This window comes from Rutidosis leptorrhynchoides, chromosome 1 (genome assembly GCF_046630445.1).
Source record: "Rutidosis leptorrhynchoides isolate AG116_Rl617_1_P2 chromosome 1, CSIRO_AGI_Rlap_v1, whole genome shotgun sequence".
Classification (NCBI taxonomy): domain Eukaryota; kingdom Viridiplantae; phylum Streptophyta; class Magnoliopsida; order Asterales; family Asteraceae; genus Rutidosis; species Rutidosis leptorrhynchoides.
In genome coordinates this window covers 245,967,500-245,987,626 of record NC_092333.1, presented here as the reverse complement: position 1 = coordinate 245,987,626, position 20,127 = coordinate 245,967,500, and positions in this window count along the sequence as shown.

Genomic DNA, 20,127 nt, shown 5'->3' with positions numbered 1-20,127 from the left:
TATTAGTATTAAGTATTAATACATATTATAAAATTATCTTGTAGGTTTTATAATCGGATTTATAATTTTTATGCATTTAAAATGAAATTATATATATATATATATATATATATATATATATATATATATATATATATATATATATATATATATATATATGAAGGTATACTCGATGTATATATGAAATAAATATGTAAAATTTAAGAAAAATATTTTTACAAGCTTCCTAACCTCTGTACAAGCTAATATTGACCGAAAATAATTTTTATAGATTTTATAATTATTAAACATGAATTAATAATAATTTGTTGTTATTATTGTGTACCGAAAATATAAAAAAATATAATAATCAGTTAAAAATTTATGATAATTATTTATAAACTGATCAATATTTATATCTAACCTGATCCACTATTTTAACCTATTTTAATTGTTTATTCATTTAGTTTACTAATTTTGTTTTATTATTTATGCATCGATTAACATGAAAATAAAGAGAAATTTATAATAATTAATATAAAATAATTGGAACAGTACGAATAATTTTTATAAGTATTAATATGAATATAGAGCCTATTAAAGTCAAAATTGTAGTTAATATATCGTTCTATATATTTATTTTATATTTAACTGGATTTATAGGTACCGAATATATGAATAGGTAAAAGAAATCGAATTAAAATTTTATATAGTATCTAAAACAGTGTTCTTCACATATAAATCAATTAGATCAGTAGTATAACATATAAAAATAGTTACGATATTTTTGGAATATTACTTATAATTAAATATGAATTTTGTAGTATTTAAACGTTAAAACAATGTAAAAATAGAAATAAATATAAATAGTTGAGAAAAATTTTATATAAAATTTTTATATGTTTAATATGGTTAATAGGATCTGCGAAAATTATTAAAATAAATATATGGGTCGAAATAATCTATAACTAATATTAAAACTCTATCCTTATGATGTCATAAATAACAATTTTCCTTCATAAAAGAAAATCAAAAAATAAAAAGAAAAAATTTAAGAACATGTAGATGATGTCATAAATTTTTATTAATTTTTAGTATCAAAAATACATTAATAAATAAATAACTAGAATATATAAATACCCCCATGATCAAATGTACAAACTTTTTAACAAATTAATGTACAAACTTTTTAACAAATTGTATAATATTTTACAAAACAACTCATGAACACATGAACGAACTTTAGAGTATATTGTACAACCTTCATATAATAATTGTATTTTAAGTTTTAAAAAAATTTCAAGAAACATTTGTTATTACTAATAACTATTTTTAAAAATATAAATACTCAAATTTTAAGCAAACTTTATTTTAATTATTATTTATTATTATTATTCAAATATATATGTTCTCTTTACGAGATTAATTACCTTACATATGTATACGAATTACATGTCTCAATAAAATGTTGTAATGTAAGTTTTTATGACAACGATAACAGTAATTATGATGAAAATTGGAAGAGGGTAGTGAGAGAATGAATGTAGTTCATTTATTCTGAACAAGTTAAGTACATCAATATATTTGTAAAAACAACGACAAGTGAGTCAGAATCCGTGGTTCCACGGGTCATTAAATTAAATGACTTTAACATTTAAGTTCGCTTAATACCTAAAACATATCATTAAACTATTTTGTTTAAATAAACCCGTAATTCCACGGGTCATTTCACTAGCATTTTAGATATAATTAAACAAGTTTTTTTTGTCTAAACCGAATATAAATACAAGATTAAATACTAAATAAATAATATTTCGGTATAAAAATTGATTTATTAATTTTTATAACATCTTTACAAAATATAGAACCTATAAAAATATAATTTTTTTATTTAGGGCGATTTGATATTTATTACATAATTAACTTTGATTAATATAAACCGAGAATATATATAAAGAAAAATGGGAAATAAATACAAAAACTTGATAAAATTATTTTTATAAATTATCCTACTGATTTGTATGATTAACTAAGTTTATAAAAATTATGAATATAATTTTTAGATATTTAATGAATTAATTATGGAATTAACATATATTAGTATAATTTTCGGTTAACATAAATATATATTACATATACTAAATTAATATTATTATTATAACTTATGGATAATTATAAACTTGTAATTTCATAATTTTCTAGTTGATTGATTAATTATCTAAGCATACTATATAATAATTACAAAGACTAATAATAAAGTATAATGATTATAATGTATGTGAATAATGATAATACATTATTAATAAATACATATGTTATAACGTATTAAAAGACAATAAAGACTTATACTCTAAATTAAATGTGACGTATTTCTAAATGCTCATAAAACGTGAAGGTTATAATCAAAAATATAAACGTACAACTCATATGAACTTCACCGCTACTCACGGTCGTAAGTGAATGATGTCTAGGTTGCCATTTATGGAGATAGCTTGTGGATCTCGAATGTCATGACTTAGATTTTGATCAAGAGTTTTGGGCCCCCGGTTACATCTGGTCATTCCCGACTTACTTGATAGCAACAAAGTTTGAGTAAAGTTGTACAACGTCTTGCTAAAGATTGTAACCTGAACTTTCTAAAATTGGAAAGTTACTATAAATGAAAACTTTTCATAAATAGTAACCTTCCGAAAATAGAAAATCTTTTAGTAAACCATCACTATTAATATAGTTGCTATATACTTTTGTCTGTTAGGCAACATCTGATCATACGTTCTATCTCTAAGTTGAGATCTAGGTCACGTCCTTTCATTCGATTATTTCATTTGTGGAATAACTCTTCTTGCTACTAAGGTGAACTTCATAGCCCCGCTTTTATATATGTTTATTGAATTTTATAAATCTTGGGGTGAGATATCTAACGACCCTTCCTAATTCATCTGGACGAATACATTACATTTGGGTACATCGCGAGGTACTTGACCTCTATATGATATATTTTACAAACACTGCATTCATTTTTAAAAGACAACTTTCTTCACATCGAAAGTTGACGGCATACATACCATTTCATAACATATCCAACTATAATTGACTTAGCAATAATCTTGATGAGCTCAACGACTCGAATGCAACGTCTTTTGAAATATGTCATGAATAACTCCAAGTAATATCTTTAAAATGAGCAAATGCACAGCGGAAGATTTCTTTCATACCTGAGAATAAACATGCTTTCAAGTGTCAACCAAAAGGTTGGTGAGTTCATAGGTTTATCATAAAACAATAAAAATTCATCATTTTGATTGTTGGTCCCTTAATAACAACAGGAGTATTGTAGAGGGGGGGTGAATACAATTCTTTTCTTAATTAACTAGTCAGTTAATCACGTTTAGTATTCTGTAGTAAATAAGATAGAGTCACAGGTAATTTTCAACTGTTATTCTTTATTGATTAAATCAGAAAGAATCACAACTATCCTTGGCGGAAATGATAGTTGGTTGATACAGATTACCTAGATTATAGCTAAGAGATAAACTAAAGCTATTACACGGTTTTGACTCTAACAGATAAACCCACACCATTGGTTTTTACAATAGTGGATACAACAATATATATAGTAGTTCTATTAACCGTGTAATTAATCTATTGTCCACTAGTACATTGGATGCCTTGTACTTGTGGGGACAATTGTGTCAGAAGGCGTGCTCTCCTTCTTTCCTCTTAGGTAGCTATTTGCTGGAACACACCAATTCGGTATGGCACTACCATTTGATTTTAGACAAATGGAATGTTGTGTTCCCTAGGTATGAATAAAGTATAACACATGTCTGCACATGCGTTCCACTTCTGCATTCCCACGTGGTCTTGTAAGGTCACTTGTCAGCCGCCGACTCCTGTCCTTTTCTGTTCAACTTTGTCTTCGACTTCTGTTGAATAGTGCGTTGATGTAGACCACTCTGGGAAACTACCATGCTTGTAATGGAGCATGGCTGTCTTGTGTTGTATGCTAATATCCAGACTTACTGGTCCTTCATATGCTGAGTCACTTGATATTCTTGATTTGCTGGGTGCACATCCTGTGCTGATTCGAAGAATACATATCTACCTTGTGCTGATAGACTAGGCAGCATACTAAACACTCGACACAGCTATATTAGCTGACTATACATAAACAAACGTGTGCTGGCTGCACATAACACTTTAGTGCAAATAAATATTGTTTTGTCATAATTAAATCCTTAATTATTTTGGGGACTCAACAATCTCCCCCTATTTGATGATGACAAAACCTATGACTTGAAGAGAAAACACTAAAGCCAGCACTTAGGGACCTAGAGAGAGTAGACAGTAAATTCGTCCCTTTAAGTTTGTTTTGGGATCTTTTGATGAGTTATCTATATCTTATAATTTGATATGATTTTGAAGATAAACTCACTTTACTTACATTACAGCAGATATATACAATAATTACAAGATAATTCAAAAATAAAAAGTAAATTACAAAGATACAAGTTAAGCACATAGGAGACTATCTATCTTTATCCCTTTCTCTTTCTCTATCTTCATCAGATAGCTCCTCTTGTTTAATCTTCCAGGCTTCAGGGAACAGGAGAGGTAATTCAGCAGGGTCAAAAACAGGGATGGAAGGAGGTAGAACAATTCGGCTTCTCCCAGTTGGTCCTTCACCAGTAGGTTGCTTCCCTTTAGGCTTTTGAGCAAGAAATTCATCAACATCAACTACTGGTGCATTCCCAAACTTAGTTGCCTTCTTGAACAGCTGTTGGAGTTCAGTCTTAAGAGCACTCTTGATAGCACTCTCACCTTTACCAATGAAATACTCCAAGATTTCTATCCATTCACTGAATCCAAGAGTTCTTAAGTCATCAAAACTAATCCTTTCTTGAACATTGTTCTCCCTGACAACATTAAAAGCCCTTTTTGTCCCCCTGTTTACCTTGATAATTCTGCAGGGATTAGATCTTCTATTCATCACATTACCATACCTGCTCTTATAGTAAGTATCAGGAAACTCAATATTGTGATCAGGTACTACAGGAGCAGTGGTAGGTACTTCCTTAGCAGTTTCTATCTTATCAAAAACCTTATCCTGTTCTTTGACAATGGCTCTGGCTAGTTTGAGGGACTCAGCCTGTTGCTTTCTGTCAGCAGCCAATCTGTCTTCAATATCCTGAAGCCTTGAACGTTCAGCAAGTTCAGCATCAGCAGCTTCTCTGGCTTCCCTTTCAGCAGCTAAACCCATCAGATAATCATCATAAGAAATGTTCAGGGATCTTACTGCTTCAACCATCTTTCTACCCTCTTCAGTACTAAGGGCAGCACAATACTCCCTTATATCCATACCCAGCTGGAGAGCATCTTCAAAATGAATTCTTTCATCAGTAGTGGAGAGCCTGAGACCACTGTTATTCAAGTACACCCTAATGTCAACGCCAAAGTTAAGTGCAGCAATATAGTGTGGCTGATCAAGAGGGTGATGCAGCAGCCTGACTTGACGAATTCTTTCATTAAGTTCAATTTGTCTTTGTTCAAGCAACTCTGGAACAGTGATCTGAAGTCTGTAGGCATCTCTTTCATCTGGGTTCATTTTTCTGATGTTCGGCTCACCATGGGTTACTGAGTCATCTTCCCAAGTGATATGTTTGTCATGAACCCTTGGGGAAGATGGAGGATACATAGATGATTCATAGCTGCCAGATGAACTAACTGGATGCTGATTGACCCGGTTATCCTGTGTTCTGTCAAAGTAAACTTGAATCTGGGGAGGAAGAGGAGATAGAACAAATGTTTGCCCGTCTCTTCCCCAGACTGTGAAGTGAGCAGGATCAACCGTTTCATCACCTACTTGTTTAGCACCCAGCTCAACCGACTTTGCTGGGTCTTCAACACTTGTACTACCCAGCAGCACACTTCTGGCTGGGTCTTCTATCACAGCACTCCTTGCTGTGTCTTCAATGACAGCTGACTGATTAGTATCAGCTGGCTCAACCACATCAGTACCTTCATCAGCTGCCTCGAATAGGGGTCCTTTCCTCAGGGGCTGATTGTCCCTAGGAGCAGATTTCACCCTGTATTTGTCAATAGGCCTGGGTTCAGCTGATGGTTCTTGTGTCGATACTGGTTGAATAGGAGGCAGGTAAGGAACAATAGCAAGATGCTCCCCCTGTCTAATAACATCATCATCACTAAGGATGATTGTTTCTGCTGGCTGTTTTTGTTGTGTAGCTGGCTGAGCAGCAGATGCTGGTTGAGGAGTAGAGCTGGGTTCTAACATAGCATCAACCCATTTCATGAAAATATCAGCTCTAACTCCACCAGTTGACCCAGTAGAATCAAGGTAATCCTTCATCTCAGCAGGAGTCATGTTCCTGATTCTTTCTGCTCTCTGTGCATACAACTTTGCCCTCTGTTTGTCGAATTTGACCATGAACTTGGCATTTCTTTTTCTTGCCTCTTTTCTGTGTTTATCAAAGGCAGTCAGGTCATCATCGACTTCCAATGCTTTTGGACTCAGCCATCTTCTGTGCATAATCTTACGACGTTTAAGATCAGCAAAGGCCTCAAACTTGGCATTGAAGGCATCATCTAGTTCCTGCTGTCGCTTTTGATGTCTCTCTAACTTCCTCTTCATTTTACGTTCAATAGATTGAGACAGCACAAAAGCTTCAGCTACAGCCATATCAGAAACATCACTGGGCTTACTGCCAGAACCAATATCATCCACTGGTGTGGCAGACACACTGGGTTGAGTACCACCAGTTGCCTGTGCACCACCAGCTTCAGTATGAGCGTTGCTGGGCTTAGGGCCAGTGTCTTGACCATCACCATCACCATCTCCATCTCTCCTGGGTTGTTTAGGAGCCTTTTCATGTTCATGCTCCCCCTCAGACTGTTTTCTCTTTTTAGATTTCTTTTGAGACTTTTTCTCCCCCTTTTTGTCATCAGCACGGGCAGTAATATAAGGGGAGACAGTAGCATCAAGATCACTGTCTGACTGAGGAGCAGAGAAGGCAAAATTGTTCCACTCCGCAACCTCTGGAGTAAGATGGGCACCAGGATCCACACCAAATTGTCGTAGCAGAAGATTGGAGGATCTAACTTCATTCCTTGCTACACCCATAGCCATTTGTTCAACGATGGCCCGAACATCACCTTGCAAAGCAGCCATTCGTTGCATGTTTTCAACCATCTGAACATAGGCAGCAGCAGGAATCATGTTAGCCATTTGAGCTTCCTGCGATTCCAATCTCTCGTGTAACACCCTGTTCTCCTCATTTAGGAAAGTATTTCTGCGGTTAGCAGCATCCAAATCAGCTTGGAGTCGGGTGATATTTTCACAGTATTCATTGTGAGAGATAATTCGCCTTTGAAGCTCCTCTTCATCTTCATGGTGCTTTGTGATTGCTTCGACTGCCACATCAGCAAAAGCACACACCTGCTGGAGTTTAAGATCAATAGGAGTTGTAACAGCCTCTCCAGCAGATCTGACAGCAGCAGAAACACTATCAACAATAGCTCTGCGAATAGTTTCCTCCAAATTTGGTGTGATCCCTTGCAGTGTCTTATAGATAGCAAAGGTGGAAATATCAGCAACCTCATCTGCATTGAACTTTAAGTATGCAGAGGTTGAAGGTTGGTCAGCACAAGCTAACAGAGGAGTATCACCGTGGGGTGGTGGAGATGGAAGGTCAGGAGCTGACTCATCATCATGATCACCATCGTTTTTACCTTCGCCCGAAGGCTTAGAACCACTGATATCCTTGTCAGCATTACAATCAGCATTGTCATCAGTAAGATCCACTGGTTTGTCTTTGGAACCAGTCACGTTATCATGAGTGACTGGTTCGCCCTTACCAGTACCTTCATCAGCATCCTCATCAGAAGAAGATGAGGAGGAAGAAGCTGAGGAAGAAGAAGGTACTGGCGAATCAGGGACATTTTGCATAACACACTTACCAGTAGTAGGATCGATGACAAACTTGAGAGGCCTCCATGTACCAGGAAATGGCGAAGCAGCTGGAGCCATACCAAAAACATGATAGTAAGGCTGTTCATTGATTTGCTCCAGCAGGGCTATCCTCTCATAAATTTCTTCTCTAGCTGGTCTATCAAGCTGAGATAATAGCTCAACCATCTCTTCACGAGGTAATCTGCTGGCTGAGACTATCGCAGATTCGGGATCAATGGTCAGCTGATCGACCAGCATAGCAATCTTGGGAGAGATTGAAGCTCCCTTGAAAATGAAGTTTGGAACAACTTCATCTGGATCTGGTACCTGCACAACATATGGCTTTGTTTCCTCAGTAACAGAAGCCTTAGTCGAATCAGTAGTTGTGTCAGCAGAGGTACCAGTATCCTTAACATCAGCAACCTCAGCGGTTGGTTCAGTAGCAACCAAAATCGGACCAATAGGATGACGAACTTCCGATTCTGTAAGAACTTGTCGTTCCATAGAAGAAGAATCAGAAGAATCAGCAGGCTCATCAGTCATTAATGCAGGGTCCACTCTTGGCTGGGTGACAGGTTCATCAAGAAGAACATCCTTGACAATATTGTCAATAACCTTCTCAAGAACAGGAGGTTCTTCCATGATAACATCTTCCACACCAGCAGCAGCAGAACCAACAGTACTAGCATCAGCACCACCAGTAACAGAATCAGTGGCACCAACACCAGTAGCAGAGGCAGCAATATCACCAGTGGGAATAACAACATATTTATTTTGCTCCCCCTCTGCCTGTTCATCTACCCTGCTAAGAACTGAAACAATAGAACAAGTTATGTTAGCAACTGTAGAACCAAATAAATTTGACTCAACAATTGCATCTGTTTTTGGTCTCTGGGGACAGACTTTTGATTTGGTCAGCCCTTCGAGTGAGACAGAAGAAGGTGTCTGTAAGTACAGCGGTGACTCTGCTGACTCATTGGCAACACATGTTGACCCAGATAGTGTAAGAGATCTGGCTGGTAAAGATGTAGGAGTGCGACTCTTATCAGTATCCGAGTAACATACTGGCTGTGCAGTCACCTGAGCTGGTTCAACACGATGAAGACCCAGCTCAAGCCTGCTTTGGGGGTCAGTAATGTTCTCTGCTGGTTGTACTGTCAGCAGAGAGTATTGCAATAAGTTCATTTCAGAAAAATGTGGAAGTGCCTGGTTAGACGAGTATGGGTTGCTACTCTTCTTGACACCAGTTTTAAAACCAGTCAGCTTGGGAGCCAGGGTTATACCGATAACTCCCTCAACATTTTTCAAGTCAGCAGTTAAAAAAAATTTTCAATTAAGTTAGATTGATCTGCTGTTTGGTCTAGAAACGCACCAGGTTCCATAGCTACATCCTTTGCAGGAGCAGCAGCTGAGACTGGTGCAATCTCCCCTGTGGTTCGCTTAGAGCCAGCTTTAGCACGCTTAGGTTTGCCTGTTACCAAGAAATAGATGAGCAACGGATTCCAACACTAGAAATGGGTAGTCAGTATATAAGACTAGGGCTGTTCTTTATGATTAGAGAGCACTAGATTCTAATACAACTACTGCTTTACCAGTATATGAGACGGTGGCTGTACTAGTTGAGGTAGCTGGCTGCTTCCTTCACGTTGCTGGCTTTCGCTGAGGACCCTCCCCCTCAGCTGGTGCAGAACCAGAGGCAGTCGATTGGGTGGCTCCACGACGAGCAGCAAGATACTCGTTCATTGCTGGTGTCAACTCAGCATATGGAGCAGCAGGTACATCCTTTGGCATACCCCCTTGTTTTACTGGGACCTCAAATGATTGATCAGCAATTTGCTGATAAGCTTCACCCAGTTCACTTTCAAATACCAGGCTTAAGAATCGTGGAAATGGAATCAAGTTGGTTCTTACTCTAGCAGTCACCATTTCCCTTAGCCTCAAATAAATTTCAAGGGCGTAATCGATGTTCCTGTTGAACAACAACCCATGACCAAGCTTGAGCTCAAAATCTGAGCATTGGTCAAAGCTTCCTGACTTTTGACTCATGCACTGAGTCATCAACCCAAAGAAGTAGTACCACAGAGGTGGCATATGCTTTCTCAATGGTGTATGTGCCACTGGTCCAGCAAACCCAATGGTCTCCAACACCTCCCTTCTTAATTCGTCACTAGTAGGTGAAGCAACAAATGGTCCACCGGGCAATTGAAGAGCACGTCTAATAGCTTCGACGGTGACAGAGCAATTTAGGGTTTCAGTCACCATGCCACGAATACATGGAACGTTGCCGGGAGTGGTGGCAACAGTGGCAGTATACCAAAATCGTGCCAAACAGGCAGCATAGAATCGGGAAGGTACACCGGTGATGGCTCTTGCCAAAGGTGATTGACGAATGTATTCGATGAGGGCCTCATACCCTTTGTTGACCTTCGATTTGGGAATAGAGAGGGCATGTGCAGCATTGCCTCTAGATAGGCGAATCAGAGAGTGATCAGGTGCATTTGGAGCCCTAATTAGGTTGGGGTGGAGATTGAACAGTGGTCCTTGAACGACGTGTTCTTGAACCACCGGTTCCTCCGGTGCCGGTGCCGGTTGTGGGGCAGGTTGTGGTTCGACTGTTTGAGGTTGTTGTTGCTGTTGTTCCTCTTGCTGGCTTGCAGCACGTGGTGATTGCTGTTGTTGTTCTGCCATTGATGAGTGTAGGATGAAGATTTGAAGATTGAAAAGATTTTGAGAGTAAAAGTGTGTGTATTTTGAAAAATGAATAACCGAAGGTTATTTTGTAAGATGAAACACACTTTTATCCGTTGTGAGTGGGTGAAAAAGTGCAGGAGAGAGAAAATTACTGTCATCTGCAGGCGCGTGGGCAGATGTGACAGACTGGCACGTTTTCAAAGAGAGACAGACGGTTGACATGACATTTATACGGCTTAAACACTCATTACTCCCATACAGCATTAAATGCATCAGATTTTATTTCAAACAAATTGATTTAACTCCTCAAAAATAATTTTTTGTATTAAATACAAAATACTTTTGTTACATTTAATTATGTCATGAATTTAATTTAAATCATTGGAAGTAAATGAGTTTCCAGTTTTAAGGAATCATTAAATTTGGAGAGCTATTTATTATTTCATTTAAAACATTTAAGTAACCAAAATATAAAAGACCTTGCTGTGCTGGTTGTTTGACATGTAGGCAGTAAGTAAATAAAGATGACTTACTGGTTTGCCCTACACGTTGTAGAGCCAGCACACCAACAAAAGTTGTCTTTTATTTAAAGCTCAAGCATACCCAGCTCAGAGATGAGATAGTTAAAACGTTTCTCATCTAATGGCTTTGTAAATAGGTCTGCTAATTGCTGGTCTGTAGAAATAAAATGTAACTCAACATCACCCTTTTGAACATGATCCCTTATGAAATGATACCGAACATCGATATGCTTAGTCCTTGAGTGCATCACAGGATTGTTGGTGATAGCAATTGCACTGGTGTTGTCACAGTAGATTGGAGTTTTTGTAACATGAACACCATAGTCCTTTAGCTGGCTTTGCATCCACAGTACTTGAGCAGTACAACTACCAGCAGAGACATATTCTGCTTCAGCAGTGGATGTGGACACAGTATTTTGCTTTTTGCTTGTCCAGCTGACTAGCCTACTACCCAGTAACTGGCACCCACCAGTAGTACTTTTCCTGTCTATTTTACACCCTGCAAAGTCAGCATCTGAATACCCAATTAGTTCAAAATCCTGGTCTTTGGGATACCAAAGACCACGTTTAGCAGTACCTTTTAGGTATCTGAATATTCTTTTTACTGCCAGCAAGTGTGACTCTTTAGGATCAGCTTGATATCTGGCACAGAGACATGTGGCGAACATAATATCTGGTCTGCTGGCTGTGAGATAAAGTAGGGATCCAATCATACCTCTATATTCAGTGATATTGACTGGTTCACCATTTGGATCAGCATCTATTTTAATGGATGCTGCCATTGGAGTCCCTATGTCTTTTAAACAGGTCAGACCAAATTTCTTTAACATATCTTTGATATATTTATCTTGACTTATGAATATTCCATCATCAAGTTGTTTGATCTGCAATCCTAAAAAGTATTGCAGATCTCTTTGTAAACTCATTTCATATGCCTTTGACATACGTTTTGAAAAATCTTGACAATGTTTTTCATTTTTAGAACCATAAATAATATCATCCACATATATCTGTACCAACAAGAGATCACCATCTATCTCTTTTGAGAATAGAGTGGTATCAATTGTTCCAACTTTAAAACCTATACCAGTGAGATACACATGAAGTGTCTCATACCATGCTCTTGGAGCCTGTTTAAGGCCATAAAGAGCTTTGTCTAACTTGTAGACATGGTCTGAATATTTACTGCTTACAAAACCAGGAGGCTGTTTGACATAAACTTCTTCTTGCAGCTTCCCATTCAGAAATGCAGATTTAACATCCATCTGAAATACTCTAAAGTTCATCCTAGCAGCATATGCTAAGAACAATCTGATAGCTTCCATCCTAGCCACTGGTGCATAAGTTTCCCCATAATCCAATCCTTCTTCCTGTCTAAACCCTTGAGCAACCAATCTTGCTTTGTTTCTGATAACGACACCATCTTCATCCATCTTGTTTTTAAATACCCACTTAGTACCAATGATCTTCTTTGTCTTATCCTCAGGTTCAGGTACCAATGTCCACACTTTGTTCCTATCAAACTGAGTAATTTCTTCTTGCATTGAACCAACCCAGCTAGGATCTTGAAGTGCTTCCTCAGGACACGTGGGCTCAATGGTAGACACAAAATTAACATGCATACAAAAGTTACTGGTAGCATGCCTCCGTGTTTTAACACCACTCGCAAGATTACCAATAATCTGCTCAATCGGATGCTCCCTTGTCCATTTGGTGTTATGAACAGGTGAGCTGGTTGTAGAACACACAGCATCTTGATCATCAGCTGGTTCAGATGAGTGAGCAGCAACAGAAGGTTGCTGATCAATATCAGTACCAGCTTGTGATCTCTCAGAACCAGCAGACCTAGGCTCAAGTTGCAGCACTTCAGTAGAGCCAGTAGGTCCACTTGGTTTAGACACAGATGGAACAGAATGTTCCATTTCATCATCAGAGAACCCAGCAGCATGGATTGGTGAGGGTTGTGCTGCTGGCTCTTCATCATCAAGAGCTTGCTGAGTAGGCTCTTCAAACAGTAACACTTCATCTTCACGATCAGTAGATGATGCAGAGGCAGTTTCATCGAATGTAACATTAATGGATTCTTCAAAACAACCTCTTCTTTTGTTGTAGACCCTATATGCCTTTGACATGTTGGAATATCCAAGGAATATACCTTCATCAGCTTTAGCATCGAATTTTCCCAGCTGATCCCTATTATTTAGAATGTAACAGGGAGTGCCAAATACATGAAGAAATGAAATTGAGGGTCTTCTTCCTTTGAGGACTTCATAAGCAGTTTTCTGATGTCTTTTCACAATAAGAGATCTATTCTGGGTAAAACAGGCAGTATTCACAGCTTCTGCCCAGTAGGAATTCTTCAACCCAGACTCAGCCAACATAGATCTTGCTGCTTCAATGAGAGTTCTGTTTCTTCTTTCTGCAACACCATTTTGCTGAGGTGTTCTCACAGCAGAGAAATTTTGGGAAAGACCTTTGTCAGCACAAAATTCTTCTAATGTAGCATTTCTGAATTCTGTACCATGATCACTTCTTAGTTGCTTCACCAGTTGCCCATTCAAAAGCTCCATTCTTTTGATAAAATTGATGATTTCATCAGCAGCTTCACTCTTTTGCCTTAGAAAGAACACCCAAGTGTATCTCGAGTATTCATCAACAATAACCAGTGTATACTTCTTCCCACTACAGCTGGCCACATTCACTGGACCAAATAGATCCATATGAAGTAAGTGAAATGGTTTCTCAACAGATGAGATTTGCTTGGATTTGAACGAGGCATGGTGATGTTTCCCCTTTTCACAACCAGGACACAATCTGTCCTTCACATAAGACATTGTGGGTAGCCCAGACACCAAACTTCTACTGGATAATTTGTGAATATCTTTGAAGTTGAGATGTGAGAGTCTCTTGTGCCATAACCACTTCAGGTTGTCTGCTGCCTTCGAATAGAAACAAGTATCAGTTGTTGTGACTGCTGTGTTCATGTCAATTTGATACATGTTTTCATGACGTTTTGCAGTCAGCAGTGGCTTCCCTGTCTTATCAAAAATAGTACCAATTTTCTTTCTGAATTGGACTATCTTATTCTTGCTTGTTAGTTGGCTTATGCTGAGTAAGTTATGTTTAAGCCCAACTACATATGCAACATTTGAGAACGTGACATTCCCATTTGTCAAAGTACCAAAACCCTTTGTGTAACCCAACGAATTATCTCCATACGAAACAACTGGACCATCCTTTTCCTGATAGTCCATCAGCAGGGACTTACTTCCGGTCATATGTCTCGAACATCCACTGTCGAGATACCAGATTTGCTTGTTTTGAATGCCCTGCACAATAACTTAGAGATTAGTTCTTTTTGGGAACCCATCCAAGGATGGGTTCTGAAGGAGTCACCTTTGATGACTTCTTCTTTTCTACTGGCTTGCTAGAAGAAGCAGCAGATGGGGTTTGGGTTTGAGTACACTGGTTAGCCAGGTGAGCTTTGCTGCCACATTTGTAGCATTTTCTCACTTTTGGCTTTTGTGGCTGGTCATGCACAGATCTAATAAGGGCAGTAGGATCGGGTCGACTTTTAATTACTGCCTCAATTAGCTGGTCAAGCTTGGCTGTCATTATCTCAGTGATAGACAGCTCATCAGTCGAGTCAATTTTTGCTTTTCCCTTATGGGCAGCTATCCTTTTGGAACCAGTACCATGACCATGGCGAACTGTCTTTTCTTTATCATTTGACAAGTTAGCGTGGGAAGTTGCTGGCTTGTCTTCTGATGCTGATGAACCAGTAGGTATCTTAACTGCTGCCTTAGATTTGCCAGTATTTCGTTTCACTGGCTTGTCTGCAGCTACTGGGTGACCAGTAGATTGGTCATCAGCTGGCTTAGCACTGGTAGAACTCGAACACGAAGGGGAATCAGTTGGTTTAACTTTTCTCAAATTGTTTTCAGTGATTTCCCTTTTAATACGTCTTTCTTTCGGAGTCATGTAGTGGATGCTTGAGGGGTCAGTAGTCTCATCAATTGAGTTACTGGCTTCTCTTGCTCTAACTTCATCCTCCAAAATTTCTTTCATGGCAGGTGGTGGGGACACAGTAGGTCTAACAAATTTGTTTGTCACAACCATTTTACCTTCAACTATCTTGGCAAAAGTATTTGGCAAGACAGCTTCAGGATCAGTTTCAAGAATCGGGTCCATGAAAGTAACTTCTGCAATAGCAGCAGCAGCAGCATAGTCACCAGCAAAGAAGGCTTGAACTTGGGCAGGCACCTGCTCGTTAACACATTTAGCTGTGCGTTGAGCAGATGTGCACCATGAGGCAACAACTCTTTTGAGATTGTCCAGCTGGGTCTTGACTTCTGCTGCCTCAACGTGAAGAGTTTCTAAAGCAAAGTTTTGTTTTTCAAGTTTGGAAATTGTTTCTTTTAAGATCTTAATTTCATCATTTTTGCCTTTGAGTTTTTCATTTAAAGATTTGTTATTAGATTTCAAACTCTCTTCACGTTTGCAGCTTCTGCATAAATCAATTCTTAGGTAGTCAAACATTTCAGCTTTTTCATCATCAGTATAAGTTCGAAAATTATCAACCTTATACATCATTTCAGTTTTCCATTGAGGAGAATCTCTGTTATGATCAGCTTCCCTCATATCAGCCAAAAACGTACTACCACCATCATCCTCATCAGACTCCTCGACCTCTTTGGCCATCAAACACAGCTTTTTACCAGTAGCATAACCAGCACCATCATCATCAGTATCACTATCAGAGGATGAGGACGTGCTGGCTTCATCCCAGTCATGATGTTCAGCAACTAGAACCTTTTCTGGCTGTTTACTCTTCTTGTCAGTCTTTGCACTTTCCTTCATCTGAGCTTTCATAGCTTTGTACTTGTTTTTGTACTTATCAGCTTTTGAGAAAGAGTTAGCATGTGACGTGGAAGGTTTCTTGGACATGCATTCAGCAGCAAAATGTCCAACCTTCCCACAATTAAAGCACTCAGATTTAGGACCCTTGACTGTCTTGCTGTTGTACCTAGCATTTGGCTTTTTGCTCCATTTGTATGACTTGCTGGTTCTACTACGATTGAACCTTTTGAACTGCCTAGCCAGCAGAGCCATACCTTCAGCAAACCCTTCTACATCACTTTCATCTGTACTGCTTTCTTCAGACCCTGTACCACTTTCCTCAACACTATCAGCTGACTCTTGTTCTGCCAGTAACTTTTGAACCAGTAAAGCTTTTTGAGCTTTCTTCCATTTAGCAGCAGCAATAAGAGCAGCATCATCATTTTTAGATGATTTTGAAGTGGTGGGGGCAGACCTAAAGTTTTCTTTCATGTTAAGTTCAAATTGGCTTCTGCCTTCTCATGATTCCAAAGGGAACTGTAGAGAGAAGACAGGTTAAAGTTCTTTAGGGTCTGTGTGGTTCTTAATGGGTCAGTAACAGGTTTCCATTTACATGGCAGTGCATCAATGAATTTGTTCACTTGTTCAAATTCAGTGTAGGTTACATTTAAAGTGGTCAGGTCTGCTATCAAAGAGTTAAACCTAATGAAGGTTTGCTTAAGGGTTTCATTCTTATAGGCAAAGAACATTTCATATTCTCTTTTAAGAGCAATCATCCTGTTCTGCCTAACTTCTCCCATACCCTCATAGGTGACATCTAGGTAGTCAAGCATAAGCTTAGCATTTTCTTTTCCCTTGATCAGTTTGAACAGTGGGTTAGGCAAAGTTATGGCTAACAGGGTTCTGATTTTAGGGTCAAGACCAACTCGACGTTTATCCTCATCATCCCATCTAGAGGGAGTGAGAATAACCTCTCTGCCAGGGATGGCAGGAGTGTCAGCTGTTGCTGGTGCACTACCAACTGTCTCAGTGGGAACAAAAGGGCCATCTTTGGCAATTCCAGGCATGAGTGAATCCACAGACTCAAGATGTAGCATGAACCTTGCCTTCCAGGTTTCATACTCATCTTCATCAAACTTAGGTGGTCTGTTAGACGAGCCATTCTCAAGGTAAGCTGAGTTTGAATACGAAGCCATAAGAGAATTCAGATCCAAGATATTAATTATCAAGACTGAAGCTCTGATACCAGTTGTTGGTCCCTTAATAACAACAGGAGTATTGTAGAGGGGGGGTGAATACAATTCTTTTCTTAATTAACTAGTCAGTTAATCACGTTTAGTATTCTGTAGTAAATAAGATAGAGTCACAGGTAATTTTCAACTGTTATTCTTTATTGATTAAATCAGAAAGAATCACAACTATCCTTGGCGGAAATGATAGTTGGTTGATACAGATTACCTAGATTATAGCTAAGAGATAAACTAAAGCTATTACACGGTTTTGACTCTAACAGATAAACCCACACCACTGGTTTTTACAATAGTGGATACAACAATATATATAGTAGTTCTATTAACCGTGTAATTAATCTATTGTCCACTAGTACATTGGATGCCTTGTACTTGTGGGGACAATTGTGTCAGAAGGCGTGCTCTCCTTCTTTCCTCTTAGGTAGCTATTTGCTGGAACACACCAATTCGGTATGGCACTACCATTTGATTTTAGACAAATGGAATGTTGTGTTCCCTAGGTATGAATAAAGTATAACACATGTCTGCACATGCGTTCCACTTCTGCATTCCCACGTGGTCTTGTAAGGTCACTTGTCAGCCGCCGACTCCTGTCCTTTTCTGTTCAACTTTGTCTTCGACTTCTGTTGAATAGTGCGTTGATGTAGACCACTCTGGGAAACTACCATGCTTGTAATGGAGCATGGCTGTCTTGTGTTGTATGCTAATATCCAGACTTACTGGTCCTTCATATGCTGAGTCACTTGATATTCTTGATTTGCTGGGTGCACATCCTGTGCTGATTCGAAGAATACATATCTACCTTGTGCTGATAGACTAGGCAGCATACTAAACACTCGACACAGCTATATTAGCTGACTATACATAAACAAACGTGTGCTGGCTGCACATAACACTTTAGTGCAAATAAATATTGTTTTGTCATAATTAAATCCTTAATTATTTTGGGGACTCAACATTGATAGACCACAAGATTTAAATGCAGTACACCTATCTCGTGTACAAAACCATTTTCATAAATCTTAGTAACCGTACACATATCTCGTGTACAAAAATATCATACACATAACTTGTGTATAAAATCATTCTCTCGTTACATAACATTCACTTTGCTTTCATAGCTTGGCTTGGTAACCGACCTTAACATATAATGCGCATAAATAATATCCCCAAAATAGAACATCTCGTCTGTATAATATATATAAACCTCGAAGTACTAAACACCACGCCCACTAGCTCTTCCGTCTAGTGAACATTCTGGGTGGGGGTGTTAAACCTGGTAGCTTCCTTTAGGATTCGCGTGAATTAGGGTCATACCCGTTTCTAATTCTTAGGTTACCAAGCAATAATAATCAGGGGAAATATTCACAACAATTAGTGGCAATTATAACGTCCAACTAATTCAATAATAATTCACAGAACTTCTGTCTGCATAATAATTCATTCGAGGAATGTTTTGCTTGTGTCTATCTCGTCAAACATTTATAAAAGCATCTCATGTATTCTTAGTCCAAAATATAGATTTCAAAAGCATTTAATAAAGCAGTTGTAAAAACAGCGCATGTATTCTTAGTCCCAAAAATGTAAAGAGTAAAAAGGGAATCAAATGAACTCATAATACTGTATTTTGTAGTAAAAATACATATGACGATATTGAACAAGTGTAGGGTTGGCCTCGGATTCACGAACCTATATCATTTGTGTATATATTAAAATAAATAATCGTAATCAAACAAGTATATACATATTGTTCTATGTTTTAAGATTAATATTATTATATATATAATTTTATTAATACTTACTTTACATTTTGATATTTAATTCGATATTTAATTAAGGTTATTGGTTAAAATGAAATTTTATGTAGTATTAGTATACTTTATATAATAAATATATTTATATATATATATATATTTATATATATATATATATATATATATATATATATATATATATATATATATATATATATATATATTTTGTTTTGTAAGATTAACAATTGTAGTAATATTAGTTTAAGAATAATAATAATTCTGATAATAGTAATTTTGTTAAAAATGGTAATTTTACTAATAATGATAAATTAAAAATAATAGTTTTAGCAAAGATAGTATTTTAAATAGTAATGGTAAGTTTAATAATAAATATCGCTTTATTAGAAATTTTAATGTTCGTATAATTAATAATACTAAAATTAATGTTTAAAGGGTACTCCAAATATACTAATATTAATGATAATGATACTTAATCTTCTTAGTAATAATAATAACTATAACTATACATATGATAAGAATGCTAATATTAATGAAGATTATAATTTACATATTAATATTGTTAGTACAAAATGATCATACTTGGTACTAATTATAATGGTAATAATATTAATTGTATTAATGGTAGTAGTAGTAATAATAATAATAATAATAATAATAATAATAATAATAATAATAATAATAATAATAATAATAATAATAACATTATATCACTAACTAATAATAATAACAATATTACCAATAACAATAACAATAATTTATAATAATAATAATAATAATAATAATAATAATAATAATAATAATAATAATAATAATAATAATAATAATAATATATAAACTACCTTAGAAATCCATTTTAAAAAGAATTGCACCAGGCAAGGATCGAACCCGAGACCTCTCGTTTCCACACCAACACCCTGAACCATCTACGCTGCTTACTATTTTCTGTTTTTATATCCGAATTAAACTATGTAACCTAATAAACCGTCTGTCCTTCTCCTTCTTCGTGAGTTCAAACACCCAGACACCCAATTCATCATAACAAAAATTATAAAATCGGTTTTAGAATTTAGTGACAAACGTAACCACTCGTAATTGTGAATTCAGTT